General features: G+C 35.6%; 1 long non-coding RNA gene across 1 annotated transcript; it reads right to left on the reverse strand.

Annotated features, from left to right (window-relative positions):
- Positions 1-307: 307 nt before the first annotated feature.
- Positions 308-1,521, reverse strand: LOC147370849 (uncharacterized). The gene is made up of 2 exons (XR_015166033.1): positions 1,383-1,521; positions 308-505 (listed from the first exon to the last, which is right to left on the reverse strand). It is a non-coding gene; the product is annotated as an uncharacterized LOC147370849 (long non-coding RNA).
- Positions 1,522-5,126: the final 3,605 nt, after the last annotated feature.

Genomic DNA, 5,126 nt, shown 5'->3' on the forward strand with positions numbered 1-5,126 from the left:
AACTTGTGATAACATCTGTAACTGTTTGAAAGAACACTCGATAGGATTATAGAAAGATTCTATTAGCCATCTATGTGATCCTGGAAAAGTATCCCCATGCTGTAACCTCAAATTATTTTGAGAATTTGAAAGAAGAAAAGTAACAGAATAATTAACCCAGTCTGCTTCAGCTTTCTGATTGATAAATCAGGACATTTAAAGAGCCCAAATTCTGATCAACTTCCAACACCCATGATTAACAGCATCTTTCCTTTCTTCTTTAGTGTTGCTGACAACATAGTATACTCCCAAAAAATATATCTGAGAAAGATATATCTTTATTAGATATATAAAAATAGAGTTCTACATCTGTATTTACACATATTTGTACAAAATTATAACCTAATGTCACTACACATATACATACACACAACTCATTTAAACGTCAACAGTTGTTTTTGTAGAAATTGCCATGCTGATTGCAAAATTGTAGGGAAATGAAATAATCTTGAGTTGCCAAAGTTATCTAGAAAATAAAGACAATAGAGTACCCACATTAGCTGATTTCACAATTGACTATAAAATTACTGTGTTTGAGATAATATGTCATTGGCATAATCATAGATGAATAGTTCAGTGGAAAGGAATAGAGTATTTAAAAATAGATTCACCATGTATGTAAGGACTAAAGAAACAAAATGAGAAGGAAAAAAATTTAACAAGTTATATTGAAACAAGTAGATAATTACATTGAAAATAAACCCACAACCCTCATCTCATAATATGCATCAAAGTCAATTTGAGATATTTCATAGACCTAAAAACATATCTATATAACATATCTACCAATAAAAGTTTAAGAGGAGAATATTTTCTCAGTCATGATAAGAGAAGGCATTTTACAGAGGATGCAAAAATAACTGATCAGAAAAGAAAAAATTGTATACCATCAAAATGGAAAACTTCTGCTCATCAAAAGTCACCATAAGAAAGTGAAAGAAGGCTACATATGGAAGTAAATATTCATAATACACATATCTAAAATTATTTTTGTTGAAATAATATAGATAAATCTTACAGTTGAAAAATAAAAGTCAAGGAATTTACTTTTTTCATGAGCGGAAGACGTGAACACAGAGTTTATCAAGGGAGATATACAAACGTCAAGTAAGTAAATGGTGGTCAACATATTCAATCATCAGAGAAATGAAAATTAAAACTATAATGGATACCACATTACATCCACTAAAATGATTAAAAATTTAAAGATTAAAAGCTTAATACAATTTTTAAGAATGAAAATATCAAGTATTGGGAAAGATATGGAACAAATGATATTTACTGAACAGAAGTGATACATACAAAAATGACTACCCTTGCATATTCATAGCAGCTCTACTTACTGTTGCCAGTGATTTCTCCCAAGAACTCTCTCCTTGGTTTGCAGATAGCTACCTTGTCTCTGTACCCTCGCAAGCTTTTACCTTTGTGTTGTTTGTGTTCTAATCTCCTCTTCTCCTGAGAGAAGTCATATTAAATAAGGGCTCACCCATGTGACGTGATTTTACCTTAATTGCCTCTTTAAAGGCTGTTCAATTCAGTAACTTTCTGAGGTACTTGGTGTGAGGGCTTCAACATATGAATCCAGGGCAGGGGGGTCGGGGGAACAATCCACCACATAACCTAGAGCACCGTTACTTCACAACTTTGTTCCCCTGTCTTATGCCTCACCACCCATCTCACATTCCATGACCCAATAGGCTTCAGGGAGGTGGTAGCTTTCTCCGGTAATCCTAGTGCTGACTTGAACTGTTCTCATATTTCACAACCTTGGTTCCATTTGAGCCTGACCTAAATGAGTTCCCATTAGTCAGCAATTGAAATAATCGCCACAATTTTGGATGACTTAAAGTGGAAACAATATGTTGTAATCTTTGTGCCAAATTTTGTTGAGCAGAAATCCAGCTCCTAAGGCTTATTTCTGTCTTGTTTTTTTTTTTTTTTTAAGTTACTTTTAAGGAAAATAAGAAATACTGAAACCAAAATTAAATCACACCTGGAATTAATACACTGAGCAACTGAACAATAACAATAAATCGTGAATATATATTGAAAAGCTGTAGTTGCTATGCTGTTTTTCCCTAGTTTTGATTATAAGGAATAATCAATAATCGCTTGTTGAATTGGTTAGAAAAATTATCTTCAGAGCTTAGTCATAAGTGCTGCCATTGTTCTAAATAAGAATATATATATATTTGTGAATTCATGTATTAAAACAAGATAGTCAAAGAAACATCAAGAAAATAGATTGGAATATATGGTACAGAGTTGAGAGAAAAGAAAGTTGTAAACAGTAAAATGGAGAAGAGAAGAAACCCAGTTCTAATTTGTTCTTATTTGATGGCTACCATCATTCTAGTAATCTAATATTTATCCTAATATTCAAGTTTACATGGTTACTTTTAGGAACACAAAATGTGAAATGATTGATCCCAAGTTAAATCACCATCAAATTAGTAGTAAATTAACTACTTGCAGCTTACTAAAAGCTTGTGGCTCAGCTGGTAAAGAATCTGCCTGCAATGTGGGAGACCTGGGTTTGATCCCTGGGTTGAGAACATCCCCTGGAGAAGAGAAAGGCTACCTGCTCTAGTATTCTGGCCTGGAGAATTCCATGGACTGTATAGTCCGTGGAGTCGCAAAGAGTCGGACATGACTGAGTGACTTTGACTCACTCTCACTCATACACTAATTTAATAGTACTCAACAAAAAGTAATATTTTTCTTCATATTAACAAATATATAAAAATATTTTGTAGTTTGACAGTGAACACTTTATATATACAGACCTAAAGTCATGATGATTATTTGAAGGGGAAATGTTTAAATAAGAATTGAAGATAAAAACAAATCAGTGTCTTAATTTTAGAACTTAAGAACAAATTTAGCAATGAAAATGGCTACTCCACTTTGTTGCAGCTTCTACATTTAAATCGTGCTTTTGTATACGGTGAATTTATCCACCTATGAATGGAGAATTTTAAAAACATGGGCTTATGTAATATTAATCACACAGAGACTTAATGTTTCTTCTCATCTCAGTTAAATGCCTCAGAATATCTTAACAACAAACTAAATATATTCTTGATTGCAGTCACATATGCATTTTTGAGAGTGAGTGAATACATGAGGAAATTCTTATAAAACTATAATTTCTTTATGTGTTACATAAAATTTATGTAATCTAAAAATGTTGATGATTGTCAGGGGCATATCAAGGACCTATTCAGAGACATGACCTATTTCAGATCAGATCAGATCAGATCAGTCGCTCAGTCGTGTCCAACTCTTTGTGACCCCATGAATCACAGCACGCCAGGCCTCCCTGTCCATCACCAAATCCAGGAGTTCACTCAGACTCACGTCCATCGAGTCACTGATGCCATCCAGCCATCTCATCCTCTGTCGTCCCCTTCTCCTCCTGCCCCCAATCCCTCCCAGCATCAGAGTCTTTTTCAATGAGTCAACTCTTCACATGAGATGGCCAAAGTATTGGAGTTTCAGCTTTAGCACCATTCCTTCCGAAGAAATCTCAGGGCTGATCTCCTTCAGAATGGACTGGTTGGATCTCCTTGCAGTCCAAGGGACTCAAGAGTCTTCTCCAACACCACAGTTCAAAAGCATCAATTCTTTGGCGCTCAGCCTTCTTCACAGTCCAGCTCTCACATCCATACATGACCACGGGAAAAACCATAGCCTTGACTAGACGAACCTTTGTTGGCAAAGTAATGTCTCTGCTTTTGAATATGCTATCTAGGTTGGTCATAACCTTCCTTCCAAGGAGTAAGTGTCTTTTAATTTCGTGGTTGCAGTCACCATCTGTAGTGATTTTGGAGCCCAAAATAATAAAGTCTGACACTGTTTCCCCATCTATTTCCCATGAAGTGGTGGGACCGGATGCCATGATCTTCGTTTTCTGAATGTTGAGCTTTAAGCAAACTTTTTCACTCTCCACTTTCACTTTCATCAAGAGGCTTTTGAGTCCCTCTTCACTTTCTGCCATAAGGTTAGTGTCATCTGCATATCTGAGGTTATTGATATTTCTCCTGGCAATCTTGATTACAGCTTGTGTTTCTTCTAGTCCAGCATTTCTCATGATGTACTCTGCATATAAGTTAAATAAACAGGGTGACAATATACAGCCTTGATGAACTCCTTTTCCTATTTGGAACCAGTCGGTTGTTCCATGTCCAGTTCTAACTGTTGCTTCCTGAGCTGCATACAAATCTCTCAAGAGGCAGATCAGGTGGTCTGGTATTCCCATGAGATCTGCAAATTGTGATGTGGCAAAGTTGATCAGAGAGTAGTAGGACAAGTTACACATTTGGAACTCTTCATATCTGTCTTCTATTTTATTGAATGAATATCAGTATTATTATGGGATCATAAAAAATTGTAAAGATTTTTAAAAAGTATTACATTTGTGTGTCTACAGACTTATTGTGAAATGTGACTAACTGATGTGGTTTGAACAGGACCTGTAGGAAATGGTTTAAAATAAATATCAATCAACTGTTACATTTTTTTTGAAAGAAAAGTAGATTAATTTTCTTGAATGAAGCCCTGAGATGCTAAATGTCCTCAGGTTCTGAAATGGTGAGTCCCGATGCTGGTAACAATATACATTAGGATATTTAAGGATTATGATGCATACCCTCCTATTAGCAAAATGTTTGAAATTTCTATTAATAGAATCAGATCAGTTGTGAAGAAATTAATTTTAGAAGGCAGAACATTAAATTAGACAAAGGGGTCATGGGTACATATCACCAGCAGCACACATACTCTGAGAAAACGGATAGGCAGAAAAGTCATTGAGTGGGCACAGTCGCTCACATTCTCAGCCTGCCACAGTTTAGTCTGGGCAAAGAATATCGACAGGTGTGTACCATGACTAAATTGCAACTAAGTTTCTGTATTGATGGTGGATAGAGATCTCTGCTAACTCCAGAACAACAGACGCCCTCTGGTTGGAAAACTGTCCCTGTAAGAAAGGCGTTGTTTAGTTGCTCAGTCATGTCTGACCATTTGAAACACCATGGACTGCAGCATGCTGGTCTCCACTGTCTCCTAAAGTTTTCTCAAAT

The sequence above is a fragment of the Bos grunniens genome, chromosome 6 (assembly GCF_055505025.1).
Source record: "Bos grunniens cultivar Pamir isolate PY7600 chromosome 6, Bosgru_T2T1.0, whole genome shotgun sequence".
Taxonomy (NCBI): Eukaryota; Metazoa; Chordata; class Mammalia; order Artiodactyla; family Bovidae; genus Bos; species Bos grunniens.